Source organism: Astatotilapia calliptera, chromosome 3 (genome assembly GCF_964374335.1).
Source record: "Astatotilapia calliptera chromosome 3, fAstCal68.1, whole genome shotgun sequence".
Classification (NCBI taxonomy): domain Eukaryota; kingdom Metazoa; phylum Chordata; class Actinopteri; order Cichliformes; family Cichlidae; genus Astatotilapia; species Astatotilapia calliptera.
In genome coordinates, this window is record NC_137424.1 from 21,958,196 (window position 1) to 21,984,377 (window position 26,182).

General features: G+C 57.0%; 15 non-coding genes across 15 annotated transcripts; all 15 read right to left on the bottom strand.

The window, feature by feature from the left end:
• Positions 1-562: 562 nt before the first annotated feature.
• LOC145427247 (5S ribosomal RNA) lies at positions 563-681 on the bottom strand. The gene has a single exon (XR_013907979.1). It is a non-coding gene; the product is annotated as a 5S ribosomal RNA (ribosomal RNA).
• Positions 682-1,497: 816 nt separating this feature from the next.
• LOC145427067 (5S ribosomal RNA) lies at positions 1,498-1,616 on the bottom strand. The gene has a single exon (XR_013907791.1). It is a non-coding gene; the product is annotated as a 5S ribosomal RNA (ribosomal RNA).
• A 1,057-nt stretch (positions 1,617-2,673) lies between these two features.
• Positions 2,674-2,792, bottom strand: LOC145426308 (5S ribosomal RNA). The gene has a single exon (XR_013907017.1). It is a non-coding gene; the product is annotated as a 5S ribosomal RNA (ribosomal RNA).
• Positions 2,793-3,454: 662 nt separating this feature from the next.
• LOC145427268 (5S ribosomal RNA) lies at positions 3,455-3,573 on the bottom strand. The gene has a single exon (XR_013908001.1). It is a non-coding gene; the product is annotated as a 5S ribosomal RNA (ribosomal RNA).
• Positions 3,574-5,566: 1,993 nt separating this feature from the next.
• Positions 5,567-5,685, bottom strand: LOC145426309 (5S ribosomal RNA). The gene has a single exon (XR_013907018.1). It is a non-coding gene; the product is annotated as a 5S ribosomal RNA (ribosomal RNA).
• A 5,862-nt stretch (positions 5,686-11,547) lies between these two features.
• Positions 11,548-11,666, bottom strand: LOC145427248 (5S ribosomal RNA). The gene has a single exon (XR_013907980.1). It is a non-coding gene; the product is annotated as a 5S ribosomal RNA (ribosomal RNA).
• A 738-nt stretch (positions 11,667-12,404) lies between these two features.
• Positions 12,405-12,523, bottom strand: LOC145427078 (5S ribosomal RNA). The gene has a single exon (XR_013907802.1). It is a non-coding gene; the product is annotated as a 5S ribosomal RNA (ribosomal RNA).
• A 1,057-nt stretch (positions 12,524-13,580) lies between these two features.
• Positions 13,581-13,699, bottom strand: LOC145426310 (5S ribosomal RNA). The gene has a single exon (XR_013907019.1). It is a non-coding gene; the product is annotated as a 5S ribosomal RNA (ribosomal RNA).
• A 662-nt stretch (positions 13,700-14,361) lies between these two features.
• Positions 14,362-14,480, bottom strand: LOC145427269 (5S ribosomal RNA). Its single transcript, XR_013908002.1, has one exon. It is a non-coding gene; the product is annotated as a 5S ribosomal RNA (ribosomal RNA).
• Positions 14,481-15,884: 1,404 nt separating this feature from the next.
• LOC145426719 (5S ribosomal RNA) lies at positions 15,885-16,003 on the bottom strand. The gene has a single exon (XR_013907433.1). It is a non-coding gene; the product is annotated as a 5S ribosomal RNA (ribosomal RNA).
• A 1,880-nt stretch (positions 16,004-17,883) lies between these two features.
• LOC145426720 (5S ribosomal RNA) lies at positions 17,884-18,002 on the bottom strand. Its single transcript, XR_013907435.1, has one exon. It is a non-coding gene; the product is annotated as a 5S ribosomal RNA (ribosomal RNA).
• A 2,352-nt stretch (positions 18,003-20,354) lies between these two features.
• On the bottom strand, positions 20,355-20,473 carry LOC145426856 (5S ribosomal RNA). Its single transcript, XR_013907577.1, has one exon. It is a non-coding gene; the product is annotated as a 5S ribosomal RNA (ribosomal RNA).
• A 1,681-nt stretch (positions 20,474-22,154) lies between these two features.
• Positions 22,155-22,273, bottom strand: LOC145426557 (5S ribosomal RNA). The gene has a single exon (XR_013907267.1). It is a non-coding gene; the product is annotated as a 5S ribosomal RNA (ribosomal RNA).
• A 1,057-nt stretch (positions 22,274-23,330) lies between these two features.
• LOC145426312 (5S ribosomal RNA) lies at positions 23,331-23,449 on the bottom strand. Its single transcript, XR_013907021.1, has one exon. It is a non-coding gene; the product is annotated as a 5S ribosomal RNA (ribosomal RNA).
• Positions 23,450-25,325: 1,876 nt separating this feature from the next.
• On the bottom strand, positions 25,326-25,444 carry LOC145426313 (5S ribosomal RNA). Its single transcript, XR_013907022.1, has one exon. It is a non-coding gene; the product is annotated as a 5S ribosomal RNA (ribosomal RNA).
• Positions 25,445-26,182: the final 738 nt, after the last annotated feature.

Below are 26,182 nucleotides of genomic sequence, written 5' to 3' on the forward strand. Positions count from 1 at the left end.
AGCAGCCACAGGCCCTGGTGTGGTGTAAGTGGCCTCAATAGCAACTAAGGCCGTGGTGTGGTGTAAGTGGCCTCAGCCAGCAGCCACAGGCCCTGGTGTGGTGTAAGTGGCCTCAGCCAGCAGCCACAGGCCCTGGTGTGGTGTAAGTGGCCTGAGCAAGAGCCACAGGCCCTGGTGTGGTGTAATTGGCCTCAATAGCAACTAAGGCCCTGGTGTGGTGTATGTGGCCTCAGCCAGCAGCCACAGGCCCTGGTGTGGTGTAAGTGGCCTCAATAGCAACTAAGGCCCTGGTGTGGTGTAGGTGGCCTCAGCCAGCAGCCACAGGCCCTGGTGTGGTGTAAGTGGCCTCAGCCAGAGCCACAGGCCCTGATGTGGTGTAAGTGGCCCCGGCCGGTCACTCAGGCCCTGGTGTGGTGTAGGTGGCATCAGCTAGCAGCACAAGACATTGGAAAACAGCCAAAAGCAATGTCGTTAATGTGCCCTCATTAATGGGCAGCTGCTTTTGGTCTTTTAATACACCCCTTCTCTGGATCAAAAGCGGTTCAATGACATGAAAATGAAAGGCTTACAGCACCAGGTATTCCCAGGCAGTCTCCCATCCAAGTACTAACCAAACCCAGCCCTGCTTAGCTTCTGAGATCAGACGAGGTCGGGCGTGCTCAGGGTGGTATGGCCGTAAGCTGCTGGCCCCAGCACAATGTCTCAATTTATGGATTCAAGTGATTAGGTGGCAAGTACCTGAAGTTACGAAGACAATCCTATAACCATACATGCATGTTTGCATAATACCATAACCCAAAGGCTCAGTTTGGCATTTATCTAACAGCACAGGCCCTGGATTGTTGAAGATGGCCTCTGGAACCAGCACAGGGCCTGGTGTGTTGTACATGGCCACAGCAAGCAGCACAGGGCCAGGTTTGGTGAAGATGGCCTCGGCCAGAAGCACAGGGTCTGGTGTGATATGAGTGGCCTGAGCAAGAGCCACAGGGCCTGGTGTGTTGTACATGGCCACAGCAAGCAGCACAGGGCCAGGTTTGGTGAAGATGGCCTCGGCCAGAAGCACAGGGTCTGGTGTGATATGAGTGGCCTGAGCAAGAGCCACAGGCCCTGGTGTGGTCTAAGTGGCCTGAGCAAGAGTCACAGACCCTGGTGTGGTGTAATTGGCCTCAATAGCAACTAATGCCCTGGTGTGGTGTAGGTGGCCTCAGCCAGCAGCCACAGGCCCTGGTGTGGTGTAAGTGGCCTCAGCCAGTGCCACAGGCCCTGGTGTTGTGTAAGTGGCCTGAGCAAGAGCCACAGACCCTGGTGTGGTGTAATTGGCCTCAATAGCAACTAAGGCCCTGGTGTGGTGTAGGTGGCATCAGCTAGCAGCACAAGACATTGGAAAACAGCCAAAAGCAATGTCGTTAATGTGCCCTCATTAATGGGCAGCTGCTTTTGGTCTTTTAATACACCCCTTCTCTGGATCAAAAGCGGTTCAATGACATGAAAATGAAAGGCTTACAGCACCAGGTATTCCCAGGTAGTCTCCCATCCAAGTACTAACCAAGCCCAGCCCTGCTTAGCTTCCGAGATCAGACGAGGTCGGGCGTGCTCAGGGTGGTATGGCCGTAAGCTGCTGGCCCCAGCACAATGTCTCAATTTATGGATTCAACTGATTAGGTGGCAAGTACCTGAAGTTACGAAGACAATCCTTTAACCATACCTGCATGTTTGCATAATACCCTAACCCAAAGGCTCAGTTTAGCATTTATCTAACAGCACAGGCCCTGGATTGTTGAAGATGGCCTCAGGAACCAGCACAGGGCCTGGTGTGTTGTACATGGCCACAGCTAGCAGCACAGGGCTTGGTTTGGTGAAGATGGCCTCGGCCAGAAGCGCAGGGCCTGGTGTGATGTGAGTGGCCTGAGCAAGAGCCACAGGCCCTGGTGTGGTGTAAGTGGCCTCAGCCAGAAGCCACAGGCACTGGTGTGGTGTAAGTGGCCTCAGCCAGCAGCCACAGGCCCTGGTGTGGTGTAAGTGGCCTCAGCCAGCAGCCACAGGCCCTGGTGTGGTGTAAGTGGCCTCAGCCAGCAGCCACAGGCCCTGGTGTGGTGTAAGTGGCCTCAGCCAGAGCCACAGGTCCTGGTGTGGTGTAAGTGGCCTCAGCCAGTGCCACAGGCCCTGGTGTGGTGTAAGTGGCCTGAGCAAGAGCCACAGACCCTGGTGTGGTGTAATTGGCCTCAATAGCAACTAATGCCCTGGTGTGGTGTAGGTGGCCTCAGCCAGCAGCCACAGGCCCTGGTGTGGTGTAAGTGGCCTCATCCAGCAGCCACAGGCCCTGGTGTGGTGTAAGTGGCCTGAGCAAGAGCCACAGACCCTGGTGTGGTGTAATTGGCCTCAATAGCAACTAAGGCCCTGGTGTGGTGTAGGTGGCCTCAGCCAGCAGCCACAGGCCCTGGTGTGGTGTAAGTGGCCTCAGCCAGCAGCCACAGGCCCTGATGTGGTGTAAGTGGCCCCAGCCGGTCACTCAGGCCCTGGTGTGGTGTAGGTGGCATCAGCTAGCAGCACAAGACATTGGAAAACAGCCAAAAGCAATGTCGTTAATGTGCCCTCATTAATGGGCAGCTGCTTTTGGTCTTTTAATACACCCCTTCTCTGGATCAAAAGCGGTTCAATGACATGAAAATGAAAGGCTTACAGCACCAGGTATTCCCAGGCAGTCTCCCATCCAAGTACTAACCAAGCCCAGCCCTGCTTAGCTTCCGAGATCAGACGAGGTCGGGCGTGCTCAGGGTGGTATGGCCGTAAGCTGCTGGCCCCAGCACAATGTCTCAATTTATGGATTCAACTGATTAGGTGGCAAGTACCTGAAGTTACGAAGACAATCCTTTAACCATACCTGCATGTTTGCATAATACCCTAACCCAAAGGCTCAGTTTAGCATTTATCTAACAGCACAGGCCCTGGATTGTTGAAGATGGCCTCAGGAACCAGCACAGGGCCTGGTGTGTTGTACATGGCCACAGCTAGCAGCACAGGGCCTGGTTTGGTGAAGATGGCCTCGGCCAGAAGCGCAGGGCCTGGTGTGATGTGAGTGGCCTGAGCAAGAGCCACAGGCCCTGGTGTGGTGTAAGTGGCCTCAGCCAGAAGCCACAGGCACTGGTGTGGTGTAAGTGGCCTTAATAGCAACTAAGGCCCTGGTGTGGTGTAGGTGGCCTCAGCCAGCAGCCACAGGCCTTGGTGTGGTGTAAGTGCCCTCAGCCAGAGCCACAGGCCCTGATATGGTGTAAGTGGCCCCAGCCGGTCACTCAGGCCCTGGTGTGGTGTAGGTGGCATCAGCTAGCAGCACAAGACATTGGAAAACAGCCAAAAGCAATGTCGTTAATGTGCCCTCATTAATGGGCAGCTGCTTTTGGTCTTTTAATACACCCCTTCTCTGGATCAAAAGCGGTTCAATGACATGAAAATGAAAGGCTTACAGCACCAGGTATTCCAAGGAAGTCTCCCATCCAAGTACTAACCAAGCCCAGCCCTGCTTAGCTTCCGAGATCAGACGAGGTCAGGCGTGCTCAGGGTGGTATGGCCGTAGGCTGCTGGCTCCAGCACAATGTCTCAATTTATGGATTCAAGTAATTAGGTGGCAAGTACCTGAAGTTACGAAGACAATCCTATAACCATACCTGCATGTTTGCATAATACCCTAACCCAAAGGCTCAGTTTAGCATTTATCCAACAGCACAGGCCCTGGATTGTTGAAGATGGCCTCAGGAACCAGAACAGGGCCTGGTGTGTTGTACATGGCCACAGCTAGCAGCACAGGGCCTGGTTTGGTGAAGATGGCCTCGGCCAGAAGCACAGGCCCTGGTGTGATATGAGTGGCCTGAGCAAGAGCCACAGGCCCTGGTGTGGTGTAATTGGCCTCAATAGCAACTAAGGCCCTGGTGTGGTGTAAGTGGCCTCAGCCAGAGCCACAGGCCCTGGTGTGGTGTAAGTGGCCTCAGCCAGAGCCACAGGCCATGGTGTGGTGTAATTGGCCTCAATAGCAACTAAGGCCCTGGTGTGGTGTAAGTGGCCTCAGCCAGAGCCACAGGCCCTGGTGTGGTGTAAGTGGCCTGAGCAAGAGCCACAGACCCTGGTGTGGTGTAATTGGCCTCAATAGCAACTAATGCCCTGGTGTGGTGTAAGTGGCCTCAGCCAGCAACCACAGGCACTGGTGTGGTGTAAGTGGCCTGAGCAAGAGCCACAGACCCTGGTGTGGTGTAATTGGCCTCAATAGCAACTAAGGCCCTGGTGTGGTGTAGGTGGCCTCAGCCAGCAGCCACAGGCCCTGGTGTGGTGTAAGTGGCCTCAGCCAGCAGCCACAGGCCCTGGTGTGGTGTAAGTGGCCTCAGAAGCAAATAAGGCCGTGGTGTGGTGTATGTGGCCTCAGCCAGCAGCCACAGGCCCTGGTGTGGTGTAAGTGGCCTCAATAGCAACTAAGGCCCTGGTGTGGTGTAAGTGGCCTCAGCCAGCAGCCACAGGCCCTGGTGTGGTGTAAGTCGCCTCATCCAGCAGCCACAGGCCCTGGTGTGGTGTAAGTGGCCTCAGCCAGAGCCACAGGCCCTGGTGTGGTGTAATTGGCCTCAATAGCAACTAATGCCCTGGTGTGGTGTAAGTGGCCTCAGCCAGCAGCCACAGGCCCTGGATTGTTGAAGATGGCCTCAGGAACCAGCACAGGGCCTGGTGTGTTGTACATGGCCACAGCTAGCAGCACAGGGCTTGGTTTGGTGAAGATGGCCTCGGCCAGAAGCGCAGGGCCTGGTGTGATGTGAGTGGCCTGAGCAAGAGCCACAGGCCCTGGTGTGGTGTAAGTGGCCTCAGCCAGAAGCCACAGGCACTGGTGTGGTGTAAGTGGCCTCAGCCAGCAGCCACAGGCCCTGGTGTGGTGTAAGTGGCCTCAGCCAGCAGCCACAGGCCCTGGTGTGGTGTAAGTGGCCTCAGCCAGCAGCCACAGGCCCTGGTGTGGTGTAAGTGGCCTCAGCCAGAGCCACAGGTCCTGGTGTGGTGTAAGTGGCCTCAGCCAGTGCCACAGGCCCTGGTGTGGTGTAAGTGGCCTGAGCAAGAGCCACAGACCCTGGTGTGGTGTAATTGGCATCAATAGCAACTAATGCCCTGGTGTGGTGTAGGTGGCCTCAGCCAGCAGCCACAGGCCCTGGTGTGGTGTAAGTGGCCTCATCCAGCAGCCACAGGCCCTGGTGTGGTGTAAGTGGCCTGAGCAAGAGCCACAGACCCTGGTGTGGTGTAATTGGCCTCAATAGCAACTAAGGCCCTGGTGTGGTGTAGGTGGCCTCAGCCAGCAGCCACAGGCCCTGGTGTGGTGTAAGTGGCCTCAGCCAGCAGCCACAGGCCCTGATGTGGTGTAAGTGGCCCCAGCCGGTCACTCAGGCCCTGGTGTGGTGTAGGTGGCATCAGCTAGCAGCACAAGACATTGGAAAACAGCCAAAAGCAATGTCGTTAATGTGCCCTCATTAATGGGCAGCTGCTTTTGGTCTTTTAATACACCCCTTCTCTGGATCAAAAGCGGTTCAATGACATGAAAATGAAAGGCTTACAGCACCAGGTATTCCCAGGCAGTCTCCCATCCAAGTACTAACCAAGCCCAGCCCTGCTTAGCTTCCGAGATCAGACGAGGTCGGGCGTGCTCAGGGTGGTATGGCCGTAAGCTGCTGGCCCCAGCACAATGTCTCAATTTATGGATTCAACTGATTAGGTGGCAAGTACCTGAAGTTACGAAGACAATCCTTTAACCATACCTGCATGTTTGCATAATACCCTAACCCAAAGGCTCAGTTTAGCATTTATCTAACAGCACAGGCCCTGGATTGTTGAAGATGGCCTCAGGAACCAGCACAGGGCCTGGTGTGTCGTACATGGCCACAGCTAGCAGCACAGGGCCTGGTTTGGTGAAGATGGCCTCGGCCAGAAGCGCAGGGCCTGGTGTGATGTGAGTGGCCTGAGCAAGAGCCACAGGCCCTGGTGTGGTGTAAGTGGCCTCAGCCAGAAGCCACAGGCACTGGTGTGGTGTAAGTGGCCTCAGCCAGCAGCCACAGGCCCTGGTGTGGTGTAAGTGGCCTCAGCCAGCAGCCACAGGCCCTGGTGTGGTGTAAGTGGCCTCAGCCAGCAGCCACAGGCCCTGGTGTGGTGTAAGTGGCCTCAGCCAGAGCCACAGGCCCTGGTGTGGTGTAAGTGGCCTCAGCCAGTGCCACAGGCCCTGGTGTGGTGTAAGTGGCCTGAGCAAGAGCCACAGACCCTGGTGTGGTGTAATTGGCCTCAATAGCAACTAATGCCCTGGTGTGGTGTAGGTGGCCTCAGCCAGCAGCCACAGGCCCTGGTGTGGTGTAAGTGGCCTCAATAGCAACTAATGCCCTGGTGTGGTGTAAGTGGCCTCAGCCAGCAGCCACAGGCCCTGGTGTGGTGTAAGTGGCCTGAGCAAGAGCCACAGACCCTGGTGTGGTGTAATTGGCCTCAATAGCAACTAAGGCCCTGGTGTGGTGTAAGTGGCCTCAGCCAGCAGCCACAGGCCCTGGTGTGGTGTAAGTGGCCTCAGCCAGCAGCCACAGGCCCTGATGTGGTGTAAGTGGCCGCAGCCGGTCACTCAGGCCCTGGTGTGGTGTAGGTGGCCTCAGCCAGCAGCCAAAGGCCTTGGTGTGGTGTAAGTCGCCTCAGCCAGCAGCCACAGGCCCTGGTGTGGTGTAAGTGGCCTCAGCCAGAGCCACAGGCCCTGGTGTGGTGTAAGTGGCCTCAGCCAGTGCCACAGGCCCTGGTGTGGTGTAAGTGGCCTGAGCAAGAGCCACAGACCCTGGTGTGGTGTAATTGGCCTCAATAGCAACTAATGCCCTGGTGTGGTGTAGGTGGCCTCAGCCAGCAGCCACAGGCCCTGGTGTGGTGTAAGTGGCCTCAGCCAGTGCCACAGGCCCTGGTGTGGTGTAAGTGGCCTGAGCAAGAGTCACAGACCCTGGTGTGGTGTAATTGGCCTCAATAGCAACTAATGCCCTGGTGTGGTGTAGGTGGCCTCAGCCAGCAGCCACAGGACCTGGTGTGGTGTAAGTGGCCTCAGCCAGTGCCACAGGCCCTGGTGTGGTGTAAGTGGCCTGAGCAAGAGCCACAGACCCTGGTGTGGTGTAAGTGGCCTGAGCAAGAGTCACAGACCCTGGTGTGGTGTAATTGGCCTCAATAACAACTAATGCCCTGGTGTGGTGTAGGTGGCCTCAGCCAGCAGCCACAGGCCCTGGTGTGGTGTAAGTGGCCTCAGCCAGTGCCACAGGCCCTGGTGTGGTGTAAGTGGCCTCAATAGCAACTAATGCCCTGGTGTGGTGTAAGTGGCCTCAGCCAGCAGCCACAGGCCCTGGTGTGGTGTAATTGGCCTCAATAGCAACTAAGGCCCTGGTGTGGTGTAATTGGCCTCAATAGCAACTAAGGCCCTGGTGTGGTGTAAGTGGCCTCAGCCAGAGCCACAGGCCCTGGTGTGGTTTAAGTGGCCTCAGCCAGAGCCACAGGCCCTGGTGTGGTGTAAGTGGCCTCAGCCAGCAGCCACAGGCCCTGGTGTGGTGTAAGTGGCCTCAGCCAGAGCCACAGGCCCTGGTGTGGTGTAAGTGGCCTCAGCCAGAGCCACAGGCCCTGGTGTGGTGTAAGTGGCCTCAGCCAGCAGCCACAGGCCCTGGTGTGGTGTAAGTGGCCTGAGCAAGAGTCACAGACCCTGGTGTGGTGTAATTGGCCTCAATAGCAACTAAGGCCCTGGTGTGGTGTAAGTGGCCTCAGCCAGAAGCCACAGGCACTGGTGTGGTGTAAGTGGCCTCAGCCAGCAGCCACAGGCCCTGGTGTGGTGTAAGTGGCCTCAGCCAGCAGCCACAGGCCCTGGTGTGGTGTAAGTGGCCTCAGCCAGAGCCACAGGCCCTGGTGTGGTGTAAGTGGCCTCAGTCAGTGCCACAGGCCCTGGTGTGGTGTAAGTGGCCTGAGCAAGAGCCACAGACCCTGGTGTGGTGTAATTGGCCTCAATAGCAACTAATGCCCTGGTGTGGTGTAGGTGGCCTCAGCCAGCAGCCACAGGCCCTGGTGTGGTGTAAGTGGCCTCAATAGCAACTAATGCCCTGGTGTGGTGTAAGTGGCCTCAGCCAGCAGCCACAGGCCCTGGTGTGGTGTAAGTGGCCTGAGCAAGAGCCACAGACCCTGGTGTGGTGTAATTGGCCTCAATAGCAACTAAGGCCCTGGTGTGGTGTAAGTGGCCTCAGCCAGTGCCACAGGCCCTGGTGTGGAGTAAGTGGCCTCAATAGCAACTAAGGCCCTGGTGTGGTGTAAGTGGCCTCAGAAGCAAATAAGGCCGTGGTGTGGTGTATGTGGCCTCAGCCAGCAGCCACAGGCCCTGGTGTGGTGTAAGTGGCCTCAGCCAGAGCCACAGGCCCTGGTGTGGTGTAAGTGGCCTCAGCCAGTGCCACAGGCCCTGGTGTGGTGTAAGTGGCCTGAGCAAGAGCCACAGACCCTGGTGTGGTGTAATTGGCCTCAATAGCAACTAATGCCCTGGTGTGGTGTAGGTGGCCTCGGCCAGAAGCGCAGGGCCTGGTGTGATGTGAGTGGCCTGAGCAAGAGCCACAGGCCCTGGTGTGGTGTAAGTGGCCTCAGCCAGAAGCCACAGGCACTGGTGTGGTGTAAGTGGCCTCAGCCAGCAGCCACAGGCCCTGGTGTGGTGTAAGTGGCCTCAGCCAGCAGCCACAGGCCCTGGTGTGGTGTAAGTGGCCTCAGCCAGCAGCCACAGGCCCTGGTGTGGTGTAAGTGGCCTCAGCCAGAGCCACAGGCCCTGGTGTGGTGTAAGTGGCCTCAGCCAGTGCCACAGGCCCTGGTGTGGTGTAAGTGGCCTGAGCAAGAGCCACAGACCCTGGTGTGGTGTAATTGGCCTCAATAGCAACTAATGCCCTGGTGTGGTGTAGGTGGCCTCAGCCAGCAGCCACAGGCCCTGGTGTGGTGTAAGTGGCCTCAATAGCAACTAATGCCCTGGTGTGGTGTAAGTGGCCTCAGCCAGCAGCCACAGGCCCTGGTGTGGTGTAAGTGGCCTGAGCAAGAGCCACAGACCCTGGTGTGGTGTAATTGGCCTCAATAGCAACTAAGGCCCTGGTGTGGTGTAAGTGGCCTCAGCCAGCAGCCACAGGCCCTGGTGTGGTGTAAGTGGCCTCAGCCAGCAGCCACAGGCCCTGATGTGGTGTAAGTGGCCGCAGCCGGTCACTCAGGCCCTGGTGTGGTGTAGGTGGCCTCAGCCAGCAGCCAAAGGCCTTGGTGTGGTGTAAGTCGCCTCAGCCAGCAGCCACAGGCCCTGGTGTGGTGTAAGTGGCCTCAGCCAGAGCCACAGGCCCTGGTGTGGTGTAAGTGGCCTCAGCCAGTGCCACAGGCCCTGGTGTGGTGTAAGTGGCCTGAGCAAGAGCCACAGACCCTGGTGTGGTGTAATTGGCCTCAATAGCAACTAATGCCCTGGTGTGGTGTAGGTGGCCTCAGCCAGCAGCCACAGGCCCTGGTGTGGTGTAAGTGGCCTCAGCCAGTGCCACAGGCCCTGGTGTGGTGTAAGTGGCCTGAGCAAGAGTCACAGACCCTGGTGTGGTGTAATTGGCCTCAATAGCAACTAATGCCCTGGTGTGGTGTAGGTGGCCTCAGCCAGCAGCCACAGGACCTGGTGTGGTGTAAGTGGCCTCAGCCAGTGCCACAGGCCCTGGTGTGGTGTAAGTGGCCTGAGCAAGAGCCACAGACCCTGGTGTGGTGTAAGTGGCCTGAGCAAGAGTCACAGACCCTGGTGTGGTGTAATTGGCCTCAATAACAACTAATGCCCTGGTGTGGTGTAGGTGGCCTCAGCCAGCAGCCACAGGCCCTGGTGTGGTGTAAGTGGCCTCAGCCAGTGCCACAGGCCCTGGTGTGGTGTAAGTGGCCTCAATAGCAACTAATGCCCTGGTGTGGTGTAAGTGGCCTCAGCCAGCAGCCACAGGCCCTGGTGTGGTGTAATTGGCCTCAATAGCAACTAAGGCCCTGGTGTGGTGTAATTGGCCTCAATAGCAACTAAGGCCCTGGTGTGGTGTAAGTGGCCTCAGCCAGAGCCACAGGCCCTGGTGTGGTTTAAGTGGCCTCAGCCAGAGCCACAGGCCCTGGTGTGGTGTAAGTGGCCTCAGCCAGCAGCCACAGGCCCTGGTGTGGTGTAAGTGGCCTCAGCCAGAGCCACAGGCCCTGGTGTGGTGTAAGTGGCCTCAGCCAGAGCCACAGGCCCTGGTGTGGTGTAAGTGGCCTCAGCCAGCAGCCACAGGCCCTGGTGTGGTGTAAGTGGCCTGAGCAAGAGTCACAGACCCTGGTGTGGTGTAATTGGCCTCAATAGCAACTAAGGCCCTGGTGTGGTGTAAGTGGCCTCAGCCAGAAGCCACAGGCACTGGTGTGGTGTAAGTGGCCTCAGCCAGCAGCCACAGGCCCTGGTGTGGTGTAAGTGGCCTCAGCCAGCAGCCACAGGCCCTGGTGTGGTGTAAGTGGCCTCAGCCAGAGCCACAGGCCCTGGTGTGGTGTAAGTGGCCTCAGTCAGTGCCACAGGCCCTGGTGTGGTGTAAGTGGCCTGAGCAAGAGCCACAGACCCTGGTGTGGTGTAATTGGCCTCAATAGCAACTAATGCCCTGGTGTGGTGTAGGTGGCCTCAGCCAGCAGCCACAGGCCCTGGTGTGGTGTAAGTGGCCTCAATAGCAACTAATGCCCTGGTGTGGTGTAAGTGGCCTCAGCCAGCAGCCACAGGCCCTGGTGTGGTGTAAGTGGCCTGAGCAAGAGCCACAGACCCTGGTGTGGTGTAATTGGCCTCAATAGCAACTAAGGCCCTGGTGTGGTGTAAGTGGCCTCAGCCAGTGCCACAGGCCCTGGTGTGGAGTAAGTGGCCTCAATAGCAACTAAGGCCCTGGTGTGGTGTAAGTGGCCTCAGAAGCAAATAAGGCCGTGGTGTGGTGTATGTGGCCTCAGCCAGCAGCCACAGGCCCTGGTGTGGTGTAAGTGGCCTCAATAGCAACTAAGGCCGTGGTGTGGTGTAAGTGGCCTCAGCCAGCAGCCACAGGCCCTGGTGTGGTGTAAGTGGCCTCAGCCAGCAGCCACAGGCCCTGGTGTGGTGTAAGTGGCCTGAGCAAGAGCCACAGGCCCTGGTGTGGTGTAATTGGCCTCAATAGCAACTAAGGCCCTGGTGTGGTGTATGTGGCCTCAGCCAGCAGCCACAGGCCCTGGTGTGGTGTAAGTGGCCTCAATAGCAACTAAGGCCCTGGTGTGGTGTAGGTGGCCTCAGCCAGCAGCCACAGGCCCTGGTGTGGTGTAAGTGGCCTCAGCCAGAGCCACAGGCCCTGATGTGGTGTAAGTGGCCCCGGCCGGTCACTCAGGCCCTGGTGTGGTGTAGGTGGCATCAGCTAGTAGCACAAGACATTGGAAAACAGCCAAAAGCAATGTCGTTAATGTGCCCTCATTAATGGGCAGCTGCTTTTGGTCTTTTAATACACCCCTTCTCTGGATCAAAAGCGGTTCAATGACATGAAAATGAAAGGCTTACAGCACCAGGTATTCCCAGGCAGTCTCCCATCCAAGTACTAACCAAACCCAGCCCTGCTTAGCTTCTGAGATCAGACGAGGTCGGGCGTGCTCAGGGTGGTATGGCCGTAAGCTGCTGGCCCCAGCACAATGTCTCAATTTATGGATTCAAGTGATTAGGTGGCAAGTACCTGAAGTTACGAAGACAATCCTATAACCATACATGCATGTTTGCATAATACCATAACCCAAAGGCTCAGTTTGGCATTTATCTAACAGCACAGGCCCTGGATTGTTGAAGATGGCCTCTGGAACCAGCACAGGGCCTGGTGTGTTGTACATGGCCACAGCAAGCAGCACAGGGCCAGGTTTGGTGAAGATGGCCTCGGCCAGAAGCACAGGGTCTGGTGTGATATGAGTGGCCTGAGCAAGAGCCACAGGCCCTGGTGTGGTGTAGGTGGCCTCAGCCAGTGCCACAGGCCCTGGTGTGGTCTAAGTGGCCTGAGCAAGAGTCACAGACCCTGGTGTGGTGTAATTGGCCTCAATAGCAACTAATGCCCTGGTGTGGTGTAGGTGGCCTCAGCCAGCAGCCACAGGCCCTGGTGTGGTGTAAGTGGCCTCAGCCAGTGCCACAGGCCCTGGTGTTGTGTAAGTGGCCTGAGCAAGAGCCACAGACCCTGGTGTGGTGTAATTGGCCTCAATAGCAACTAAGGCCCTGGTGTGGTGTAGGTGGCATCAGCTAGCAGCACAAGACATTGGAAAACAGCCAAAAGCAATGTCGTTAATGTGCCCTCATTAATGGGCAGCTGCTTTTGGTCTTTTAATACACCCCTTCTCTGGATCAAAAGCGGTTCAATGACATGAAAATGAAAGGCTTACAGCACCAGGTATTCCCAGGTAGTCTCCCATCCAAGTACTAACCAAGCCCAGCCCTGCTTAGCTTCCGAGATCAGACGAGGTCGGGCGTGCTCAGGGTGGTATGGCCGTAAGCTGCTGGCCCCAGCACAATGTCTCAATTTATGGATTCAACTGATTAGGTGGCAAGTACCTGAAGTTACGAAGACAATCCTTTAACCATACCTGCATGTTTGCATAATACCCTAACCCAAAGGCTCAGTTTAGCATTTATCTAACAGCACAGGCCCTGGATTGTTGAAGATGGCCTCAGGAACCAGCACAGGGCCTGGTGTGTTGTACATGGCCACAGCTAGCAGCACAGGGCTTGGTTTGGTGAAGATGGCCTCGGCCAGAAGCGCAGGGCCTGGTGTGATGTGAGTGGCCTGAGCAAGAGCCACAGGCCCTGGTGTGGTGTAAGTGGCCTCAGCCAGAAGCCACAGGCACTGGTGTGGTGTAAGTGGCCTCAGCCAGCAGCCACAGGCCCTGGTGTGGTGTAAGTGGCCTCAGCCAGCAGCCACAGGCCCTGGTGTGGTGTAAGTGGCCTCAGCCAGCAGCCACAGGCCCTGGTGTGGTGTAAGTGGCCTCAGCCAGAGCCACAGGTCCTGGTGTGGTGTAAGTGGCCTCAGCCAGTGCCACAGGCCCTGGTGTGGTGTAAGTGGCCTGAGCAAGAGCCACAGACCCTGGTGTGGTGTAATTGGCCTCAATAGCAACTAATGCCCTAGTGTGGTGTAGGTGGCCTCAGCCAGCAGCCACAGGCCCTGGTGTGGTGTAAGTGGCCTCATCCAGCAGCCACAGGCCCTGGTGTGGTGTAAGTGGCCTGAGCAAGAGCCACAGACCCTGGTGTGGTGTAATTGGCCTCAATAGCAACTAAGGCCCTGGTGTGGTGTAGGTGGCCTCAGCCAGCAGCCACAGGCCCTGGTGTGGTGTAAGTGGCCTCAGCCAGCAGCCACAGGCCCTGATGTGGTGTAAGTGGCCCCAGCCGGTCACTCAGGCCCTGGTGTGGTGTAGGTGGCATCAGCTAGCAGCACAAGACATTGGAAAACAGCCAAAAGCAATGTCGTTAATGTGCCCTCATTAATGGGCAGCTGCTTTTGGTCTTTTAATACACCCCTTCTCTGGATCAAAAGCGGTTCAATGACATGAAAATGAAAGGCTTACAGCACCAGGTATTCCCAGGCAGTCTCCCATCCAAGTACTAACCAAGCCCAGCCCTGCTTAGCTTCCGAGATCAGACGAGGTCGGGCGTGCTCAGGGTGGTATGGCCGTAAGCTGCTGGCCCCAGCACAATGTCTCAATTTATGGATTCAACTGATTAGGTGGCAAGTACCTGAAGTTACGAAGACAATCCTTTAACCATACCTGCATGTTTGCATAATACCCTAACCCAAAGGCTCAGTTTAGCATTTATCTAACAGCACAGGCCCTGGATTGTTGAAGATGGCCTCAGGAACCAGCACAGGGCCTGGTGTGTTGTACATGGCCACAGCTAGCAGCACAGGGCCTGGTTTGGTGAAGATGGCCTCGGCCAGAAGCGCAGGGCCTGGTGTGATGTGAGTGGCCTGAGCAAGAGCCACAGGCCCTGGTGTGGTGTAAGTGGCCTCAGCCAGAAGCCACAGGCACTGGTGTGGTGTAAGTGGCCTTAATAGCAACTAAGACCCTGGTGTGGTGTAGGTGGCCTCAGCCAGCAGCCACAGGCCTTGGTGTGGTGTAAGTGCCCTCAGCCAGAGCCACAGGCCCTGATATGGTGTAAGTGGCCCCAGCCGGTCACTCAGGCCCTGGTGTGGTGTAGGTGGCATCAGCTAGCAGCACAAGACATTGGAAAACAGCCAAAAGCAATGTCGTTAATGTGCCCTCATTAATGGGCAGCTGCTTTTGGTCTTTTAATACACCCCTTCTCTGGATCAAAAGCGGTTCAATGACATGAAAATGAAAGGCTTACAGCACCAGGTATTCCAAGGAAGTCTCCCATCCAAGTACTAACCAAGCCCAGCCCTGCTTAGCTTCCGAGATCAGACGAGGTCAGGCGTGCTCAGGGTGGTATGGCCGTAGGCTGCTGGCTCCAGCACAATGTCTCAATTTATGGATTCAAGTAATTAGGTGGCAAGTACCTGAAGTTACGAAGACAATCCTATAACCATACCTGCATGTTTGCATAATACCCTAACCCAAAGGCTCAGTTTAGCATTTATCCAACAGCACAGGCCCTGGATTGTTGAAGATGGCCTCAGGAACCAGAACAGGGCCTGGTGTGTTGTACATGGCCACAGCTAGCAGCACAGGGCCTGGTTTGGTGAAGATGGCCTCGGCCAGAAGCACAGGCCCTGGTGTGATATGAGTGGCCTGAGCAAGAGCCACAGGCCCTGGTGTGGTGTAATTGGCCTCAATAGCAACTAAGGCCCTGGTGTGGTGTAAGTGGCCTCAGCCAGAGCCACAGGCCCTGGTGTGGTGTAAGTGGCCTCAGCCAGAGCCACAGGCCATGGTGTGGTGTAATTGGCCTCAATAGCAACTAAGGCCCTGGTGTGGTGTAAGTGGCCTCAGCCAGAGCCACAGGCCCTGGTGTGGTGTAAGTGGCCTGAGCAAGAGCCACAGACCCTGGTGTGGTGTAATTGGCCTCAATAGCAACTAATGCCCTGGTGTGGTGTAAGTGGCCTCAGCCAGCAACCACAGGCACTGGTGTGGTGTAAGTGGCCTGAGCAAGAGCCACAGACCCTGGTGTGGTGTAATTGGCCTCAATAGCAACTAAGGCCCTGGTGTGGTGTAGGTGGCCTCAGCCAGCAGCCACAGGCCCTGGTGTGGTGTAAGTGGCCTCAGCCAGCAGCCACAGGCCCTGGTGTGGTGTAAGTGGCCTCAGAAGCAAATAAGGCCGTGGTGTGGTGTATGTGGCCTCAGCCAGCAGCCACAGGCCCTGGTGTGGTGTAAGTGGCCTCAATAGCAACTAAGGCCCTGGTGTGGTGTAAGTGGCCTCAGCCAGCAGCCACAGGCCCTGGTGTGGTGTAAGTCGCCTCATCCAGCAGCCACAGGCCCTGGTGTGGTGTAAGTGGCCTCAGCCAGAGCCACAGGCCCTGGTGTGGTGTAATTGGCCTCAATAGCAACTAATGCCCTGGTGTGGTGTAAGTGGCCTCAGCCAGCAGCCACAGGCCCTGGTGTGGTGTAAGTGGCCTCAGCCAGCAGCCACAGGCCCTGGTGTGGTGTAAGTGGCCTCAACCAGCAGCCACAGGCCCTGGTGTGGTGTAAGTGGCCTCAGCCAGAGCCACAGGCCCTGATGTGGTGTAAGTGGCCCCAGCCGGTCACTCAGGCCCTGGTGTGGTGTAGGTGGCATCAGCTAGCAGCACAAGACATTGGAAAAGAGCCAAAAGCAATGTCGTTAATGTGCCCTCATTAATGGGCAGCTGCTTTTGGTCTTTTAATACACCCCTTCTCTGGATCAAAAGCGGTTCAATGACATGAAAATGAAAGGCTTACAGCACCAGGTATTCCAAGGAAGTCTCCCATCCAAGTACTAACCAAGCCCAGCCCTGCTTAGCTTCCGAGATCAGACGAGGTCGGGCGTGCTCAGGGTGGTATGGCCGTAAGCTGCTGGCCCCAGCACAATGTCTCAATTTATGGATTCAAGTGATTAGGTGGCAAGTACCTGAGGTTACGAAGACAATCCTATAACCATACCTGCATGTTTGCATAATACCCTAACCCAAAGGCTCAGTTTAGCATTTATCCAACAGCACAGGCCCTGGATTGTTGAAGATGGCCTCAGGAACCAGAACAGGGCCTGGTGTGTTGTACATGGCCACAGCTAGCAGCACAGGGCCTGGTTTGGTGAAGATGGCCTCGGCCAGAAGCACAGGGCCTGGTGTGATATGAGTGGCCTGAGCAAGAGCCACAGGCCCTGGTGTGGTGTAAGTGGCCTGAGCAAGAGCCACAGGCCCTGGTGTGGTGTAAGTGGCCTGAGCAAGAGCCACAGGCCCTGGTGTGGAGTAAGTGGCCTGAGCAAGAGCCACAGGCCCTGGTGTGGTGTAAGTGGCCTGAGCAAGACCACAGGCCCTAGTGTGGTGTAATTGGCCTCAATAGCAACTAAGGCCCTGGTGTGGTGTAAGTGGCCTCAGCCAGCAGCCACAGGCCCTGGTGTGGTGTAAGTGGCCTCAGCCAGAGCCACAGGCCCTGGTGTAGTGTAAGTGGCCTCAGCCAGTGCCACAGGCCCTGGTGTGGTGTAAGTGGCCTGAGCAAGAGCCACAGACCCTGGTGTGGTGTAAGGGGCCTCAATAGCAACTAATGCCCTGGTGTGGTGTAAGTGGCCTCAGCCAGCAGCCACAGGCACTGGTGTGGTGTAAGTGGCCTCAGCCAGCAGCCACAGGCCCTGGTGTGGTGTAAGTGGCCTCAGCCAGCAGCCACAGGCCCTGGTGTGGTGTAAGTGGCCTGAGCCAGCAGCCACAGGCCCTGGTGTGGTGTAAGTGGCCTCAGCCAGAAGCCACAGGCACTGGTGTGGTGTAAGTGCCCTCAGCCAGCAGCCACAGGCCCTGGTGTGGTGTAAGTGGCCTCAGCCAGCAGCCACAGGCCCTGGTGTGGTGTAAGTGGACTCAGCCAGTGCCACAGGCCCTGGTGTGGTGTAAGTGGCCTGAGCAAGAGTCACAGACCCTGGTGTGGTGTAATTGGCCTCAATAGCAACTAATGCCCTGGTGTGGTGTAGGTGGCCTCAGCCAGCAGCCACAGGCCCTGGTGTGGTGTAAGTGGCCTCAGAAGCAAATAAGGCCCTGGTGTGGTGTAAGTGGCCTCAATAGCAACTAAGGCCCTGGTGTGGTGTAAGTGGCCTCAGCCAGCAGCACAGGGCCTGGTGTGTTGTACATGGCCACAGCAAGCAGCACTGGGCCAGGTTTGGTGAAGATGGCCTTGGCCAGAAGCACAGGGTCTGGTGTGATATGAGTGGCCTGAGCAAGAGCTACAGGCCCTGGTGTGGTGTAGGTGGCCTCAGCCAGCAGCCACAGGCCCTGGTGTGGTGTAAGTGGCCTCAGCCAGCAGCCACAGGCCCTTGTGTGGTGTAAGTGGCCTCAGCCAGCAGCCACAGGCCCTGGTGTGGTTTAAGTGGCCTCAGCCAGCAGCCACAGGCCCTGGTGTGGTGTAAGTGGCCTCAGCCAGCAGCCACAGGCCCTGGTGTGGTGTAAGTGGCCTCAGCCAGCAGCCACAGGCCCTGGTGTGGTGTAAGTGGCCTCAGCCAGCAGCCACAGGCCCTGGTGTGGTGTAAGTGGCCTCAGCCAGAGCCACAGGCCCTGATGTGGTGTAAGTGCCCCCAGCCGGTCACTCAGGCCCTGGTGTGGTGTAGGTGGCATCAGCTAGCAGCACAAGACATTGGAAAAGAGCCAAAAGCAATGTCGTTAATGTGCCCTCATTAATGGGCAGCTGCTTTTGGTCTTTTAATACACCCCTTCTCTGGATCAAAAGCGGTTCAATGACATGAAAATGAAAGGCTTACAGCACCAGGTATTCCAAGGAAGTCTCCCATCCAAGTACTAACCAAGCCCAGCCCTGCTTAGCTTCCGAGATCAGACGAGGTCGGGCGTGCTCAGGGTGGTATGGCCGTAAGCTGCTGGCCGCAGCACAATGTCTCAATTTATGGATTCAAGTGATTAGGTGGCAAGTACCTGAAGTTACGAAGACAATCCTATAACCATACCTGCATGTTTGCATAATACCCTAACCCAAAGGCTCAGTTTAGCATTTATCCAACAGCACAGGCCCTGGATTGTTGAAGATGGCCTCAGGAACCAGAACAGGGCCTGGTGTGTTGTACATGGCCACAGCTAGCAGCACAGGGCCTGGTTTGGTGAAGATGGCCTCGGCCAGAAGCACAGGGCCTGGTGTGATATGAGTGGCCTGAGCAAGAGCCACAGGCCCTGGTGTGGTGTAAGTGGCCTGAGCAAGAGCCACAGGCCCTGGTGTGGTGTAAGTGGCCTGAGCAAGAGCCACAGGCCCTGGTGTGGTGTAAGTGGCCTGAGCAAGACCACAGGCCCTGGTGTGGTGTAATTGGCCTCAATAGCAACTAAGGCCCTGGTGTGGTGTATGTGGCCTCAGCCAGCAGCCACAGGCCCTGGTGTGGTGTAAGTGGCCTCAGAAGCAAATAAGGCCGTGGTGTGGTGTATGTGACCTCAGCCAGGAGCCACAGGCCCTGGTGTGGTGTAAGTGGCCTCAGCCAGCAGCCACAGGCCTTGGTGTGGTGTAAGTGGCCTCAGCCAGCAGCCACAGGCCCTGGTGTGGTGTAAGTGGCCTCAGCCAGAGCCACAGGCCCTGGTGTGGTGTAAGTGGCCTCAGCCAGTGCCACAGGCCCTGGTGTGGTGTAAGTGGCCTGAGCAAGAGCCACAGACCCTGGTGTGGTGTAATTGGCCTCAATAGCAACTAATGCCCTGGTGTGGTGTAGGTGGCCTCAGCCAGCAGCCACAGGCCCTGGTGTGGTGTAAGTGGCCTCAGCCAGTGCCACAGGCCCTGGTGTGGTGTAAGTGGCCTCAGCCAGCAGCCACAGGCCCTGGTGTGGTGTAAGGGGCCTCAATAGCAACTAATGCCCTGGTGTGGTGTAAGTGGCCTCAGCCAGCAGCCACAGGCACTGGTGTGGTGTAAGTGGCCTGAGCCAGCAGCCACAGGCCCTGGTGTGGTGTAAGTGGCCTCAGCCAGAAGCCACAGGCACTGGTGTGGTGTAAGTGCCCTCAGCCAGCAGCCACAGGCCCTGGTGTGGTGTAAGTGACCTCAGCCAGCAGCCACAGGCCCTGGTGTGGTGTAAGTGGACTCAGCCAGTGCCACAGGCCCTGGTGTGGTGTAAGTGGCCTGAGCAAGAGTCACAGACCCTGGTGTGGTGTAGGTGGCCTCAGCCAGCAGCCACAGGCCCTGGTGTGGTGTAAGTGGCCTCAGCCAGTGCCACAGGCCCTGGTGTGGTGTAAGGGGCCTCAATAGCAACTAATGCCCTGGTGTGGTGTTAGTGGCCTCAGCCAGCAGCCACAGGCACTGGTGTGGTGTAAGTGCCCTCAGCCAGCAGCCACAGGCCCTGGTGTGGTGTAAGTGGCCTCAGCCAGCAGCCACAGGCCCTGGTGTGGTGTAAGTGGCCTGAGCAAGAGCCACAGGCCCTGGTGTGGTGTAAGTGACCTCAGCCAGAAGCCACAGGCACTGGTGTGGTGTAAGTGCCCTCAGCCAGCAGCCACAGGCCCTGGTGTGGTGTAAGTGACCTCAGCCAGCAGCCACAGGCCCTGGTGTGGTGTAAGTGGCCTCAGCCAGCAGCCACAGGCCCTGGTGTGGTGTAAGTGGCCTCAGCCAGTGCCACAGGCCCTGGTGTGGTGTAAGTGGCCTGAGCAAGAGTCACAGACCCTGGTGTGGTGTAATTGGCCTCAATAGCAACTAATGCCCTGGTGTGGTGTAGGTGGCCTCAGCCAGCAGCCACAGGCCCTGGTGTGGTGTAAGTGGCCTCAGCCAGTGCCACAGGCCCTGGTGTGGTGTAAGTGGCCTGAGCAAGAGCCACAGACCCTGGTGTGGTGTAATTGGCCTCAATAGCAACTAATGCCCTGGTGTGGTGTAGGTGGCCTCAGCCAGCAGCCACAGGCCCTGGTGTGGTGTAAGTGGCCTCAGCCAGTGCCACAGGCCCTGGTGTGGTGTAAGTGGCCTGAGCAAGAGCCACAGGCCCTGGTGTGGTGTAAGTCGCCTCAGCCAGCAGCCACAGGCCCTGGTGTGGTGTAAGTGGCCTGAGCAAGAGCCACAGGCCCTGATGTGGTGTAAGTGGCCCCAGCCGGTCACTCGGGCCCTGGTGTGGTGTAGGTGGCATCAGCTAGCAGCACAAGACATTGGAAAACAGCCAAAAGCAATGTCGTTAATGTGCCCTCATTAATGGGCAGCTGCTTTTGGTCTTTTAATACACCCCTTCTCTGGATCAAAAGCGGTTCAATGACATGAAAATGAAAGGCTTACAGCACCAGGTATTCCCAGGCAGTCTCCCATCCAAGTACTAACCAAGCCCAGCCCTGCTTAGCTTCCGAGATCAGACGAGGTCGGGCGTGCTCAGGGTGGTACGGCCGTAAGCTGCTGGCCCCAGCACAATGTCTCAATTTATGGATTCAACTGATTAGGTGGCAAGTACCTGAAGTTACGAAGACAATCCTTTAACCATACCTGCATGTTTGCATAATACCCTAACCCAAAGGCTCAGTTTGGCATTTATCTAACAGCACAGGCCCTGGATTGTTGAAGATGGCCTCAGGAACCAGAACAGGGCCTGGTGTGTTGTACATGGCCACAGCTAGCAGCACAGGGCCTGGTTTGGTGAAGATGGCCTCGGCCAGAAGCGCAGGGCCTGGTGTGATGTGAGTGGCCTGAGCAAGAGCCACAGGCCCTGGTGTGGTGTAAGTGGCCTCAGCCAGAAGCCACAGGCACTGGTGTGGTGTAAGTGCCCTCAGCCAGCAGCCACAGGCCCTGGTGTGGTGTAACTGGCCTCAGCCAGCAGCCACAGGCCCTGGTGTGGTGTAAGTGGCCTCAGCCAGCAGCCACAGGCCCTGGTGTGGTGTAAGTGGCCTCAGCCAGAGCCACAGGCCCTGGTGTGGTGTAAGTGGCCTCAGCCAGCAGCCACAGGCCCTGGTGTGGTGTAAGTGGCCTCAGCCAGCAGCCACAGGCCCTGGTGTGGTGTAAGTGGCCTCAGCCAGAGCCACAGGCCCTGGTGTGGTGTAAGTGGCCTCAGCCAGAGCCACAGGCCCTGGTGTGGTGTAAGTGGCCTCAGCCAGCAGCCACAGGCCCTGGTGTGGTGTAAGTGGCCTGAGCAAGAGTCACAGACCCTGGTGTGGTGTAATTGGCCTCAATAGCAACTAATGCCCTGGTGTGGTGTAGGTGGCCTCAGCCAGCAGCCACAGGCCCTGGTGTGGTGTAAGTGGCCTCAATAGCAACTAATGCCCTGGTGTGGTGTAAGTGGCCTCAGCCAGCAGCCACAGGCCCTGGTGTGGTGTAAGTGGCCTGAGCAAGAGCCACAGACCCTGGTGTGGTGTAATTGGCCTCAATAGCAACTAAGGCCCTGGTGTGGTGTAAGTGGCCTCAGCCAGTGCCACAGGCCCTGGTGTGGAGTAAGTGGCCTCAATAGCAACTAAGGCCCTGGTGTGGTGTAAGTGGCCTCAGAAGCAAATAAGGCCGTGGTGTGGTGTATGTGGCCTCAGCCAGCAGCCACAGGCCCTGGTGTGGTGTAAGTGGCCTCAATAGCAACTAAGGCCGTGGTGTGGTGTAAGTGGCCTCAGCCAGCAGCCACAGGCCCTGGTGTGGTGTAAGTGGCCTCAGCCAGCAGCCACAGGCCCTGGTGTGGTGTAAGTGGCCTGAGCAAGAGCCACAGGCCCTGGTGTGGTGTAATTGGCCTCAATAGCAACTAAGGCCCTGGTGTGGTGTATGTGGCCTCAGCCAGCAGCCACAGGCCCTGGTGTGGTGTAAGTGGCCTCAATAGCAACTAAGGCCCTGGTGTGGTGTAGGTGGCCTCAGCCAGCAGCCACAGGCCCTGGTGTGGTGTAAGTGGCCTCAGCCAGAGCCACAGGCCCTGATGTGGTGTAAGTGGCCCCGGCCGGTCACTCAGGCCCTGGTGTGGTGTAGGTGGCATCAGCTAGCAGCACAAGACATTGGAAAACAGCCAAAAGCAATGTCGTTAATGTGCCCTCATTAATGGGCAGCTGCTTTTGGTCTTTTAATACACCCCTTCTCTGGATCAAAAGCGGTTCAATGACATGAAAATGAAAAGCTTACAGCACCAGGTATTCCCAGGTAGTCTCCCATCCAAGTACTAACCAAGCCCAGCCCTGCTTAGCTTCCGAGATCAGACGAGGTCGGGCGTGCTCAGGGTGGTATGGCCGTAAGCTGCTGGCCCCAGCACAATGTCTCAATTTATGGATTCAACTGATTAGGTGGCAAGTACCTGAAGTTACGAAGACAATCCTTTAACCATACCTGCATGTTTGCATAATACCCTAACCCAAAGGCTCAGTTTAGCATTTATCTAACAGCACAGGCCCTGGATTGTTGAAGATGGCCTCAGGAACCAGCACAGGGCCTGGTGTGTTGTACATGGCCACAGCTAGCAGCACAGGGCTTGGTTTGGTGAAGATGGCCTCGGCCAGAAGCGCAGGGCCTGGTGTGATGTGAGTGGCCTGAGCAAGAGCCACAGGCCCTGGTGTGGTGTAAGTGGCCTCAGCCAGAAGCCACAGGCACTGGTGTGGTGTAAGTGGCCTCAGCCAGCAGCCACAGGCCCTGGTGTGGTGTAAGTGGCCTCAGCCAGCAGCCACAGGCCCTGGTGTGGTGTAAGTGGCCTCAGCCAGCAGCCACAGGCCCTGGTGTGGTGTAAGTGGCCTCAGCCAGAGCCACAGGTCCTGGTGTGGTGTAAGTGGCCTCAGCCAGTGCCACAGGCCCTGGTGTGGTGTAAGTGGCCTGAGCAAGAGCCACAGACCCTGGTGTGGTGTAATTGGCATCAATAGCAACTAATGCCCTGGTGTGGTGTAGGTGGCCTCAGCCAGCAGCCACAGGCCCTGGTGTGGTGTAAGTGGCCTCATCCAGCAGCCACAGGCCCTGGTGTGGTGTAAGTGGCCTGAGCAAGAGCCACAGACCCTGGTGTGGTGTAATTGGCCTCAATAGCAACTAAGGCCCTGGTGTGGTGTAGGTGGCCTCAGCCAGCAGCCACAGGCCCTGGTGTGGTGTAAGTGGCCTCAGCCAGCAGCCACAGGCCCTGATGTGGTGTAAGTGGCCCCAGCCGGTCACTCAGGCCCTGGTGTGGTGTAGGTGGCATCAGCTAGCAGCACAAGACATTGGAAAACAGCCAAAAGCAATGTCGTTAATGTGCCCTCATTAATGGGCAGCTGCTTTTGGTCTTTTAATACACCCCTTCTCTGGATCAAAAGCGGTTCAATGACATGAAAATGAAAGGCTTACAGCACCAGGTATTCCCAGGCAGTCTCCCATCCAAGTACTAACCAAGCCCAGCCCTGCTTAGCTTCCGAGATCAGACGAGGTCGGGCGTGCTCAGGGTGGTATGGCCGTAAGCTGCTGGCCCCAGCACAATGTCTCAATTTATGGATTCAACTGATTAGGTGGCAAGTACCTGAAGTTACGAAGACAATCCTTTAACCATACCTGCATGTTTGCATAATACCCTAACCCAAAGGCTCAGTTTAGCATTTATCTAACAGCACAGGCCCTGGATTGTTGAAGATGGCCTCAGGAACCAGCACAGGGCCTGGTGTGTCGTACATGGCCACAGCTAGCAGCACAGGGCCTGGTTTGGTGAAGATGGCCTCGGCCAGAAGCGCAGGGCCTGGTGTGATGTGAGTGGCCTGAGCAAGAGCCACAGGCCCTGGTGTGGTGTAAGTGGCCTCAGCCAGAAGCCACAGGCACTGGTGTGGTGTAAGTGGCCTCAGCCAGCAGCCACAGGCCCTGGTGTGGTGTAAGTGGCCTCAGCCAGCAGCCACAGGCCCTGGTGTGGTGTAAGTGGCCTCAGCCAGCAGCCACAGGCCCTGGTGTGGTGTAAGTGGCCTCAGCCAGAGCCACAGGCCCTGGTGTGGTGTAAGTGGCCTCAGCCAGTGCCACAGGCCCTGGTGTGGTGTAAGTGGCCTGAGCAAGAGCCACAGACCCTGGTGTGGTGTAATTGGCCTCAATAGCAACTAATGCCCTGGTGTGGTGTAGGTGGCCTCAGCCAGCAGCCACAGGCCCTGGTGTGGTGTAAGTGGCCTCAATAGCAACTAATGCCCTGGTGTGGTGTAAGTGGCCTCAGCCAGCAGCCACAGGCCCTGGTGTGGTGTAAGTGGCCTGAGCAAGAGCCACAGACCCTGGTGTGGTGTAATTGGCCTCAATAGCAACTAAGGCCCTGGTGTGGTGTAAGTGGCCTCAGCCAGCAGCCACAGGCCCTGGTGTGGTGTAAGTGGCCTCAGCCAGCAGCCACAGGCCCTGATGTGGTGTAAGTGGCCGCAGCCGGTCACTCAGGCCCTGGTGTGGTGTAGGTGGCCTCAGCCAGCAGCCAAAGGCCTTGGTGTGGTGTAAGTCGCCTCAGCCAGCAGCCACAGGCCCTGGTGTGGTGTAAGTGGCCTCAGCCAGAGCCACAGGCCCTGGTGTGGTGTAAGTGGCCTCAGCCAGTGCCACAGGCCCTGGTGTGGTGTAAGTGGCCTGAGCAAGAGCCACAGACCCTGGTGTGGTGTAATTGGCCTCAATAGCAACTAAGGCCCTGGTGTGGTGTAAGTGGCCTCAGCCAGTGCCACAGGCCCTGGTGTGGAGTAAGTGGCCTCAATAGCAACTAAGGCCCTGGTGTGGTGTAAGTGGCCTCAGAAGCAAATAAGGCCGTGGTGTGGTGTATGTGGCCTCAGCCAGCAGCCACAGGCCCTGGTGTGGTGTAAGTGGCCTCAATAGCAACTAAGGCCGTGGTGTGGTGTAAGTGGCCTCAGCCAGCAGCCACAGGCCCTGGTGTGGTGTAAGTGGCCTCAGCCAGCAGCCACAGGCCCTGGTGTGGTGTAAGTGGCCTGAGCAAGAGCCACAGGCCCTGGTGTGGTGTAATTGGCCTCAATAGCAACTAAGGCCCTGGTGTGGTGTATGTGGCCTCAGCCAGCAGCCACAGGCCCTGGTGTGGTGTAAGTGGCCTCAATAGCAACTAAGGCCCTGGTGTGGTGTAGGTGGCCTCAGCCAGCAGCCACAGGCCCTGGTGTGGTGTAAGTGGCCTCAGCCAGAGCCACAGGCCCTGATGTGGTGTAAGTGGCCCCGGCCGGTCACTCAGGCCCTGGTGTGGTGTAGGTGGCATCAGCTAGCAGCACAAGACATTGGAAAAGAGCCAAAAGCAATGTCGTTAATGTGCCCTCATTAATGGGCAGCTGCTTTTGGTCTTTTAATACACCCCTTCTCTGGATCAAAAGCGGTTCAATGACATGAAAATGAAAGGCTTACAGCACCAGGTATTCCCAGGCAGTCTCCCATCCAAGTACTAACCAAGCCCAGCCCTGCTTAGCTTCCGAGATCAGACGAGGTCGGGCGTGCTCAGGGTGGTATGGCCGTAAGCTGCTGGCCCCAGCACAATGTCTCAATTTATGGATTCAAGTGATTAGGTGGCAAGTACCTGAAGTTACGAAGACAATCCTATAACCATACATGCATGTTTGCATAATACCATAACCCAAAGGCTCAGTTTGGCATTTATCTAACAGCACAGGCCCTGGATTGTTGAAGATGGCCTCTGGAACCAGCACAGGGCCTGGTGTGTTGTACATGGCCACAGCAAGCAGCACAGGGCCAGGTTTGGTGAAGATGGCCTCGGCCAGAAGCACAGGGTCTGGTGTGATATGAGTGGCCTGAGCAAGAGCCACAGGCCCTGGTGTGGTGTAGGTGGCCTCAGCCAGTGCCACAGGCCCTGGTGTGGTCTAAGTGGCCTGAGCAAGAGTCACAGACCCTGGTGTGGTGTAATTGGCCTCAATAGCAACTAATGCCCTGGTGTGGTGTAGGTGGCCTCAGCCAGCAGCCACAGGCCCTGGTGTGGTGTAAGTGGCCTCAGCCAGTGCCACAGGCCCTGGTGTTGTGTAAGTGGCCTGAGCAAGAGCCACAGACCCTGGTGTGGTGTAATTGGCCTCAATAGCAACTAAGGCCCTGGTGTGGTGTAGGTGGCATCAGCTAGCAGCACAAGACATTGGAAAACAGCCAAAAGCAATGTCGTTAATGTGCCCTCATTAATGGGCAGCTGCTTTTGGTCTTTTAATACACCCCTTCTCTGGATCAAAAGCGGTTCAATGACATGAAAATGAAA